General features: G+C 42.7%; 1 protein-coding gene across 1 annotated transcript in view; it reads left to right on the top strand.

Moving 5' to 3' along the window:
* Nucleotides 1-7,949: 7,949 nt before the first annotated feature.
* The window catches only part of PTPRJ (protein tyrosine phosphatase receptor type J), a 40,006-nt gene continuing 36,612 nt past the window's right edge, over nucleotides 7,950-11,343 (top strand). The window contains exon 1 of the mRNA XM_035327369.1: nucleotides 7,950-7,956. The gene's annotated coding sequence lies outside the window, so the exon portion shown is untranslated. The remainder of the gene's footprint in view (nucleotides 7,957-11,343) is intronic.

The raw sequence follows: 11,343 nt of genomic DNA, 5'->3' as shown, positions 1-11,343 counted from the left end.
TGTAGCTTTACAGACAGACTGCAGGTCAGGTGCTTGACATTACAGCAGATGCACGTTGTGTGGCGTGTGTTGGGTTTTTGGTTTTGTTTTGTTTGTCTTCCTTCTAATCTAGCTCCTCAGGCAGACACAGCAGGAATCTTGTCTATCAAATTTTGATGGTCAGCTATACCTGATTTTTTTTAACTTTTTTTTTCTCAGCATCACTTGGTGTGTTGCATTTTTCAGCTGAAACTTCGGCTCAGGTGCTGTGTGTGTTTGCAGTGTCTGTTGCCTCGTCACTTGAGCAAGGCTCTGTCACTGAGCTTGCAGCTAGTGGCTGGGCTGGGTTGCTGCTGCCTCTGGAAGGATGTGTCTTGCCCAAGCAGTTTTGGCTCTCCTAGCTCTACCATTTTCTTCACTTACTTCTTGGTGCTGGGAGGGCAACCACCCAGGTTTTATGGTTTGGTTAATATGCGTGAAAGTTAATAAATAACTAGAAGAACCACAGACTAATTGGAAAACAGTAACCTTAGTCTGTGTTTGCTTTTTTTTTTGGAGGTGGGGAGGAGGGGGCATTACCCATCAATAAGAAGTTCCCAGTAGCCCCTGGTGTTCTCCCCAAATAACCAACTGCTCCTGTGCCCAAAAAATCATTGAAAGTAGCACCTGTCCTGCAGTACAGATTAATAACTGGGGATTTCAATGAGTACACACAGTATGAGCTACAGAGAAGCGCTCAACATACTGAACATAGAGCAGTAAGATTATCCTGAACTGGGAGGCTTTGTTTTGTGTGCTTAGTTCTCCATCTAATACCCTGGGCTGGATTCTGCAGCTGTCTGGGTATTCCCAAACTCTGATTTCCAAGGACAGCACAGCTGATGTAAATGACAGTGAGAAGCTGCTTGGCTAAAATCTTGAGCCTGTGATATGAACTTACCTTCTGCTCCCTTCTTTTCCCCATCCCCTCACTAATGCTAACAGTGGGGCTAAGGGCTCTTCTCTTCCCTGATTTTCAGCAGAGCTGCTTGTTTACACTGAGATCTGCACTTGAAGAGCTAGCTAAATCCACTCCTCAGTTTTCTTTAAATATTAAAATATAGATTTGCCTTACAGATCTTTATAGAGAAAAACCTAAACTGCAGGGTAAGGCATACTCTGCTCACCCTGTGTTACTCACCTTGGGGCATGTCCTCTAGCTTGCAGTATTTCAGTGTTCCTTATGAATGTTTAGTACACTTGCCTTCCTTTTGGATATATAGATACATACTCAAAGGTTCTTCTATTTCACTTTTCCGTTTCAATTCTCCACCCATGATCTTGTGAGGTTAGTTTAGTACCAGTGTTTGTACAGAAAGAGAAATGGAGTTACCAATGACTGTTGTAACTTGCCTTCATGTTTTCACAGCAGTTATGGATCTCCAAACAGTTATGGATTCTGGGGGTTAGAAGTTGTCACTCGGTGTAGTCTGTTTGGCATTCTTTGGGATAAGATTTAAGCAGTAACTTAGCATAAATTTCTCTAACACCTCATCTAACAGATGTTAAGAAGTCAAACAGCAGTTGTTCTGATGTTTTTTAATATATTTTTATAGTGTTGTGGCTTCTAGCACGGTGATTACTGGAAGATCTTTAAAATACCAAAACCAAAAAAACCCACCACCACCAAAAACAAAACAAAACAACCCACGACCAGCTACATCCTTCTCCTGGAGCTTTTTGGCAGCACCTTGGCCAAGTCATGTTTGCCCTGAATATTCAGTAATGTTGTGTGTGTCAGGCACAAAACAGGGAAGGAAAAAAATACCAGGGGAAACAGTAAGATATACCTGTAAAGCTCAAAGTCCTCCCAGAGTATCAGGAGTTAGCAGTGTCTGAAAATACTTTTAGCTTATTAAAATTCATTTTTAAATTAAAAAAAAAAAATCTGAATTAGTCATGCAACTTTTAAGCTAAGATTCTGTTTGCACTGAGTTCAGTGAGCGGAGGGTTAGCTTGTATGGTCTCCCTCTATCAATAGAGAGAAGCTAAGACTATGCTGGTATAAGGATAACAGTAGTATGATTTGTTTAGCACGTTTGGCACCAGGAACTCTGCTTTTCTTCTGCTGTTCATAAAAGGCTCAGTATGCAAGGTAGTGTACGGTTTTGCACTGAGCTTTCTGTCCAGTCTTTAAAGGCACATGTGGCATTTTGTGTTGCTTGGATATATTCTGTGGTTATACATAATAACGTCCTATTGTCTGCAAGAAGCACAGTTAATATTCATTTTGAACATTGTAGCATGTATGCAGCTTCTATGCTTCTCTCTGTATGTGACTTTCATATTTTTTCATTCACTTTATTAAAATGATGGGAAAATATTCTCAGTGTCTCACTTCAGAAGGCATGTCATGTATTTTTGACTGGCTGCATAGAGCTCAATTACCGTTTCACAAAGTGGCTCAGAGATCTGTGAGGAGCTCTGGGGTCATTTTCTCCCTTCCTCTTTTCATGACTCCCTCACTTGTATCAGAAGGGCTTTAGCTATCAGCTGTATCCTTTCTTTTAGAAAGTGTACTTTATTTTAAGCATCTCCACCCGATCCAGGTGACTTTTCCTGCCTTTCCAATGAAAGGCTGGAGGTCTGGTTGTCTACAGACGTACCCTTATGTTGCTTGGTTATTGATGGCAGCAAGTGGGATTGCAGGCCTTGACTATTTGGCTCTTCTGACATCTCACTTGCCTATTCCTTTTCTGCACCAAAGGAGATTTTTTTTGCTGCTGCTGCTGCTAGTTTTGCACTTCTGCATGTCTTAGTTTTCTCTTTTTGCAAAGCTGTGTTTTCTTTAGTTCTTAAGCTCAGGCTGTTGAAGCCTGCAACTTTTCTGAGTCCCCTTTTCTAAGCAATCACTCTGTCATTCTTGCATTTTGGACCCTCCATGTGCACCAAAAAGGGAGGATTCCTTTCTGAGCCCTTGGCAGACGGTGAATTATTTATGTCCAGTAACTGCTGCAAATTCATCTTTCAAAAATGTGTTGTGGGAAATAGAATTAATGTTTCCCTCTCTGGAAAAGGGGAGGTCCTTTGCAAAGCCCAGTGTGTTACTGTGGGTAGGTTGGAAGGACAGCGGGCAGGAGCCCTTCTGGCCAGATGGGAGCACCGTTCTCAGCAGAGAGGTGCCCCTGGATGCTGTTTCTAGGTGTCACTGAAGTACGGTTATCTGATTTGCATGATGAGGCGAAAGGAAGGTTGCTCTGTTTCTTCCTGCCTTCTTCGAGTTCTGCTATTAAGAGCTGCTCTAGCTGACTCCTCTGCTAATATTACTGTGCAGAGGAAGGAGAACAGTTTATTTAGAAACAAATACTTCAGAGCAGTTAATTTGTGCAGTATTTATGGCAATTACTTGAAGAACACATGGTACCATTTATGTTGTGAACAAAAACTCCTCTAAGCCCTGCTAAGGAGTAGGCCAGGTTATCTAATACAACATATTTCATCAAGGGGTTCCCAGCCGGTTCATTCATTTCAGTGTTGGTGCTGGCCGAAGGATTGTTTGTTCCTGCTCCGTGAGGAGAATCCTTCCGATGCACAAGGCGCTTCTGCAGTAATGATAACAATAACCTAGGATGTTTTCAGTAGCGTAGCTGGAGAAGTGAGCACTTCTGTAAATAATCCTTCCAAAAGCATATCTGGGAATGATGTACACTGTTAATTATGGCACAGGGAACTAAATGAAGTGACTTGGTCTGTGTGGCTTCAGACAAGTGGCTTTTGCCCTTCTTCTGGCAGCCTTCAGGTGGGTCACAGGCAAAAGAAAGACAGGTAAGTCAGGCAGGTAGGGAATGGAGTGGGTCACAGTAGTGGTGTTTTTGACATTTCCCATCGGTAAAGAACATACCTTCATTTTGTAGGCAACTTGGTAGTCTTCAGCAGTCAGTAAGATCCTGTTTGCTTTCTTCACCTCACTGAAATATTTGTCACCTCTGTGAAATTCCTGCTGCTGGCAGAAGGTGACCTGCACCAGGTGTGGTCTTTTCCTTTATGTTTGCAGGAGGGTGAGGTTTTATGAACCAGCTGAGCCAATCTAATGACCATCTACTTCCCTGCTGCTGCCCAGTGACGTGCGCTGCTCCCTTCCCCTCCGCTGGCCCGTGCCTGACCCTGTGTTGGGCCAGGTTAGATAGCTAAACTGGCAGAAAGCTATTCACATTATTCTGGCAGAGTTTTCCACCAGTCTTGCTCCTCAAACAAACTCACCATGCAGTCAGGTGAGTGATGGGGCAGGAGGAAGGGCAGCCAGAGGAGAGGAGGCACAGCTCACCTCTTCCAGCCACAGCCAGAATGGGCTAGGGCCAGCCACGTTCTGCAGCAGTAGCAGTAGTTAAACTTATATTCAAGATATTTTAGTTATCCAGGGATCACAGTTGGGTTTTGTTACTTCTGCATCAGCTCTCAAAAAATCCACATCCTCACGTACCCTAAAATAGTTTGTGTATTTGGGTTTCAATACATTTACTTTTGGTGTGGATACAGGTGATTAGGCTAAAATTAATTAAGCACTGGAATCATTAATGTGGGAGTGTGACAGATATTCCAGTACTTGACTCTTAAATCAAGACTGTTTTTCTTGAACTGCTGATTTAGCTAAAGCCCAAGATACAGATTTTGTGCAGAAACTTTGCAGAAGGAAACCAGCCATGGGCTCTGAGGCTTTATTTTGAGTGTATATTTATGTCTGTGTGTTGCTTTGCTTTACCTATAACACTTGCAAGGAAGTATTTTGGGGGATCTTGGTGTTGCAACTTTGTGCAGTGTATATTTTTCTTTGATTGACCTTTTGCTTCAGCTGCTTAGCAGAAAGTCAGAAGGACTGGGTTCCTTCATTATCTTCCAATGCACTTTCCATTCTTGTTGCTGCTTAAAATTGCAAACTGGTTACTTAGAGTTCACGCAGAGGTCAGCACATGGGAATCTACTGGCAAAATCTTTTTTCTTCCTCCTCCAGTTTACATTGGGGAATTAATTTTTGTTTCTTACGTTGTTTATTTTACCCAAAGGCTCTTATCTGTTTCCCAAACACATTTTGTTTCTATCGAGGCTTAATATTCTTGTTGTCTCAAATGTTTATTACACGTTTTAACAAAAAAAAGGCCATTTTTAGACTTTTCTTGTAGTTTGGCTGTCAAGGAATTATTTCTAGTTAGGAGACTGAGTTTAAGGCCTGTGTTTTTACCAGTTGGTAAAAGCTGTGCAACAAGCTGACGTACTCTCTCCAGTTTTGACAGTCTTAAGCTGCTGTTACCAGCTGCTGTCCCCCTGTGAATGCTGAGTCCACGTTGGTCCATTCCTGCTGTTGCCATCTGCTTTCCCCTTGTAAATGCTGAGTCCACCTTGGTCCATTCCACCTCTCTTTTGTGTTTGCCTGTACCTGTGAACAAGGACCGCACAGAACTGCAGCTACCTGTGTCCAGTTCGTGCTTGCTCTGTTCTCACAGAGCTGACCTCAAAATGGGGATTGTTTTTTCCTTTTAAAAAAGCCCAAAATAATAACCACAGGTTGGAGTGGGAAGAACAAAGCTAAGCAGACATTTTCTCCCATTGCTGCTTGCCACCTCTTCCCACTGTTGGAAGTGCCCAGCCGGAGCGTTAGGGACTGAGCTGTTGTACTAGAGAAGTACTGTACTCAGTTGTTCTTAGTGTAAGGGACCCTTTCTACATGCAGCTGGACATTCGATTGCCTATTCATCTATTTGGAGTAACACTCACCTTATTTTAATGAAGAGGTTCCAGCTAGGGAAAAAAAATCAGAATAAAAGCAATCTGTGCCCCATTCCTGTTTGGATTGTGAGAGGAAATAAAAGCGGCAAAGACGTCTCTCTAAGTGTATGTATGCAGACTAAATGCTTTGATATAGGGAAGTTTACACACAAATCTAATGATGAGGATCAGTTAGTCATACAAATGTTTGGATGTTTACCCAAAACCAGGGAAGCAAACACAGTTCCCAGCTCTGCCACAGCTCTTTCGATATCAACCCCAACTCCTCCTTTGGCTTGCTGTTGCCTTATGGTGTTTGGGGAAAAAAGAGAGAGCTTGGCGTTCCCCAGAGTATTTTGGTGAGCCTTGTGTTAAAGCTACTTGTACACCCCAGCCACCATTTTTTTCCCTTTGCTGTCTTTTTTTCTTCTGAAATTTGAAATGAATTCGGAAGTGCCAAACTACTATCCCCGCTTTGCAGCAAAAACATTGAAGAAGGGCAGGAACATGTCTAATGACCCATGAAAGCAATAATCCTTGGAAGCAGTTGGTTGGGAAAATAAGTCACATGCCCTTATTTTGAATGTCTGGAGTGACTCAGAAAGCAGACGGCATAAAAGAAAGTCAGTTGAAGCAGTTCTTGTTGACCTCTGTGTGTACATCAGAACCTGCGCAGCTGATCAGAAAAGGCCTTGGGGAGCTGCTGTGCCTGCAGGGCTGCAGGAAGCCCGCCTAACATGCAGTGATTAGCCTTCGACTTTTTCATGAACATGAAGCTTTTTCTTCAATGTGAAGTTTTTTCCCAGTGGTCGCATGTTCAGGAAAACAGCACACGCTCAGAAGTTTTACAGCTGATGTTTTGCCTCGATGTACTGCTGATCTCAGCAACGGTCAGGAGAAAATGAAAACGTGAAAAGAACTTCTCCCGATGTCGTTAATTTCCGTAACTTGTCAAGCTTTAAAAGCTTGTTGATTTGTGGTTGCTGATTAGAATGAACAAACAGGTTTTAAGTTGCTAAATTATAAGGTCAGAGCAATTAATGTACATAGATATATTTTCAGAGGCTTTTTTATACTTGCAAAGATAAGAATCGTCTGTTTCTGTACCAGCAATGACAGAAAACTTGCTTAAATAAACTGAAATAAAATACAATGAACCCTTGGAAAACAAAGCATGGAAGGAAGGGGCAGCAATTTATTGGCTCATTGTGTTGATGACATGCTAAATACACAAGCAAGCAACTTGAGAGGGCTTAGCTCAGGGTCTAGTTCAGAGTCTTCTCTTTGGTGTGTTGTGGTGTCCTTAAGGAAAATTAAGTCTTGTGTCTGGGGGCTGTGTTAAAGACCTCAGTGCTAAGATCCGTACGTTATCTGGTTAGACTCTGTAGAAACTGAAAGCTGTTAAAATAGTACTAGGCGGTTTGAATGTGATGTTAACTAACGTTACTTTGCTTGAAGATCTTCTTGGCTTCAGTATCTGGCTGTGGTCAGCAGGCCAGTTAAATGTATTTTTGCTTAACTCCTGTGTTGCTGTACTTGTTTTTGTAAACTCTTCTTCCTGCAATAGAACTATAATACTTCTGTATGTCATGCCTTGCAAGTCACGCGTCTGTGCGCAATAGATGAGGTGAACGATTCTTTGGAGAGATTCAGCTGAACTATTAGGTGAGTTCAAATTCTAAGTCTTAACTTTTATATATATATATATATATATAAAAAAAAATATTTAGATAGAATTATTTTATATATATATATATAAACAAATGAGTTGACTAGAGTAACACTGGCAATTTATCTTACAAACTTCATAAACATAATGTGTAGATCACCAGGAGGAAACCTGTTGCAGTGTTTGAGGCAGCCTTATGAGAGCTTTACAGTCAGAGGGCCATACAAAAATTCATCAACATTTTTATCACGGGGAAATGCCTGCACTCTGATGCTGCATTTTAAACAGTATGCATGCTCTGGAGCTTAATGTGTTAAATGGCAGACTATATTAAAAAAGAAATAAAGAAAAGAAAAAACACAGAAGCTTTTTTAGATTTCAATTTTGAAAATTATTTGATTTAGACTGTTGCGGAAAGCCACAAAATTAGCAGAGCAAATAGAGAGGAAATAGTGTTGACGGGTTCCTCTTCCTTACCATAATTATTGAAAATATTGACTTGTAAAAAAGCCTATGAGTAATGGTTTTAAAACCTTAGCAGAACAATAAAATCTTGATCTGTCATCTTGGTTGTTACATACATCTGGTCAGAGACTGAAGGAAGAGCACTTCTAGAAGAAGCTCTAAATTATGAGTGGAATGACTTGCATTAAAGAATATAGAGCTTTTGGGAAACGAGGGGAAGAAAAAAAAGAAGCAATACTTTGTATGATGAGACCCGGTGCCCCAAAAGTTCAGGCAGTTTGTTCCTGGTGCAGAATCTCCTGCATGTAACTGGTTTAATTTGAACTGTTTTTTTATTTTTTTTCAGAATCGAAGTATGTCTAAATGCATTGATAATCCTGTCAGCCAAAAAGCCAGCTGCCTGCTGTGCAGGTTCCAATTCCTCACTCGGTGCAACAGAAACTGCCCTAATTCCCATCAGTTCGCTAAAGCACTGTCACTCCATGTGCGTACAACACCACTCTTAATGCCTCTGCTCTCTTGCTTGCTGATCATCCCAGGGAGGTTGAAATGCTTCTGTTGTGTTACAATTACAGCTTTTTTTGGTGGTCTTTTGATGTTCCTTTGCCTCTTGCTTAATGTGGTGGTACATGCTGGGCAACAAGCAGGTTGGGTTTGTTTCAAGGCAGACTGTTACTTTAACCCAAACCTCTTACCTCTGCTATGTGAAGTTGTAACCCTTGGAACTGCAGGCTGCCTGCCACCAGGTTACAAAGTGAAAATGAGGATCAGGGTTAGCCTTTGCAGATAGATTGCAGAAAAAGACATTTTTAAATGACTCCCTCCCTCTCTCTCTTGTCTCTGAGAAAACAAAAGCTGCGTTACCCCTGTAGCTGAAATATTGCAGGGAGCCTGGTGGATGCCAAAATGTGCGTGGTGAATGGTTTTGGCATCTAGTCCAGCACTATCACAGATGGGGTTTCTCAAGAGATGCTGTTTGCAGCAGTGGGAGTAACCGAACTGAGCGCACGCATCCCGATCTGCTGACACTTGCTGAAATTTGCGGTTCAGCCCACTGGACGTCTTGTGAATGTAAGCAAGGACTGAAGCCTCCTTTACCTGTAAAAAGAAGGGTGATTTTTTTAAAGGCACATTTATCTACTGAATTCAAGCTTGATTTGCACTCAACCGTGTGGGGACTGAAGCCCCCAGCTGGCCCCCCAGCCGGCCTGCTCGTCACTTGCTCCAGTTCCGAGCCAATTCTGGCCAACTTCAAAGAATTTACTTCAAAGGCTTTTGGCAGACGCAGAACAGCACAGGCTGAGGTTGTAGTTTCTAGCTTCAGCAGAGCAAGCAAAGTCTTGGCTTCTTGGGGAGTCCTGTTTTATTTTCCTGTTACTCACTCAGTGCAGAGCAAAACGCAAACTGCTTTCATGAGAGGCATGGAGGGTGGCATTCACCAATCACTTGAAACTGGTACAGCAAGAGGGGAAAGCTGGTGAGAGGTACGTGTGTCCAGATCTGGCAGAACAAAGGAGCTTGAAATTCAGCTGTGAGAGGAATTCCATACCAGTTCCCTGTCTCCTCTGAACATCGGGATTTTCTTTGTAACAAAAGTGTGAGGTTTAACCATGCCATTAAGGGATTTATTTTACTTTTTTAGCAATGCAACACTTCTGATTCTTGTTAGTCCTATAAAGGTCTGGTTCCTCTTCTCAGCTTCCTGACATCTTACTTCTCAGCAACTTCCTATAACTATAGCAACAGCAAGCTCCACAGAAGAGGTTTGCATATCCTGGAAAAGTTGCTTTCTTTTTCGGTTGGAATTGTGCTGCTGGGTGTCAAATGTCCGCCTGCACAAGGGGAGGCTGCAGCTTGTGCTGGCAGAATTGCTCTGGGAATCTCGAGCGGGCTGGAGGTTGGGGCAGCCTTCTGCCCCTTGTCTAGGAGGGAGCCTTCTGCAGCGAGACGGGACCTCGGTCATGCAGAAAGATGTGCTCTGTTGCATCTTCCTCCCTTAACATCCTGAAACTATGTGTATGCTGTTTTTTTTGCAGGGAGGAGCCCTCATTCTCCCAAACCCCGGAGCGTGCGTAACATTAGCCACTGTTCTTCATTAAAAACCATCATGGCTTCTGGAGGAGTGGAAAACAGTGGGGCTGGGAGAGCTTCTGAAAATTCTCTGCTCATAAAAATAAAATAGGGGGAAGAGGCATTTTTGTGTGAGGTACTCAGTGTCCTTCCAAAGGAGGTACAGAAGTATATAAAGTGCAGACCATACTGCATTCTCCACATGTGGGGATTTTTAATATTACAGTTTCCTTTAAGACAGTGGCCCTGAGATGGGGTGTGGTTTATACTACACACTTGCCAGGCTATTTATATATTCAGAGCTTTGCTCTTAGTAGTGTGGTGGTGAGGAAAGCAGTGGGAAAAAATGCTTGAAGTTGGCTTTTTTTTTTTTTTTTTCCCTCCTATTATTTTAAAGCACATCTTTTTGCTTGAGGGGGAACGAGAGATTCCACTGCCTGCAAAAACTGGAAGTTTACTGCTTGGGCAGAAAATTCATCCAGAATCAAAAACAAAACAAAACAAAATCTCAATCACTGATTACTTTTTATTACCATACAGTCTTTTCTCATAAATACTTAACAGATTTTATCCCTCCTTTGTGCACCAGCAATTAGTAGAGCGGAAATTGGGAACTACGATCCTGATCCTGACAAGCGCCATGTGTCTGTCCTTCCAGCTAGAGCTGTGGATGGCTGCAGTTCTCCACCCCAGCCTGGCATGTGCCACTGGCTGGGAGTTGTATGCTGGAAGATATTATCAGACAGGAACTTTTGATTCATTTGCGTGCAAAAAAAAAAAAATCAGGCGATTTTGGCTCCCATCGTATCACTGAGATCTTTCATTGTCTTGCTCTTGTTTTTAGAAGTCTTGATGCTGACTGGCAATTGAACAAGCCATGCCGCAGGGCGGAGGCTTTCCTCCACTTCTGCCCAGTCTCTTGTGTGAGGCGGCTGCCGATCCGATCTGCCTGCTGGGCTCTGGGGCCACGGTCGTGCCGGCTTGGCCAGGTGTCAGAGGGCAGGCGGGAGAAGAGAAGTGGCTCACAGAAGCCCTTGAGTGGACAAAATTCCAAACTCAGCACAACCTTCGTGGCTGGCCCCTTTATGTTTGCTTTATTATTTGTATTTTTTGTCATCAAAGGTGTAAATTTGCAGAGATGATGGAGATGCAGGAGATGGACAAGCTTAGGTAAATTGGGCAGCATTTTCAGCTAGTTGCAAGTTTGTCACCAAAGCCATGGAGCCAAAAACATCCAGTCTTTTGGGTAATCCCTGCTGTGCATAACTGGGTATGATGCCTCATGGGCTCTGAGTGGATGCTGCAAGAATAGTCTTGCTTATGAATGGCCACTTTTAAAGCGAGAAATTAGAATCATAGAATCATAGAATATCCTGAGTTGGAAGGGACCCTTAAGGATCATCAAGTCCAACTCTTGACAC

This window comes from Oxyura jamaicensis, chromosome 5 (genome assembly GCF_011077185.1).
Source record: "Oxyura jamaicensis isolate SHBP4307 breed ruddy duck chromosome 5, BPBGC_Ojam_1.0, whole genome shotgun sequence".
In the NCBI taxonomy this organism is placed as follows: Eukaryota; Metazoa; Chordata; class Aves; order Anseriformes; family Anatidae; genus Oxyura; species Oxyura jamaicensis.
Note: the sequence above shows the minus strand (reverse complement) of the source record. Positions and strands in the feature narration are given on the sequence as shown.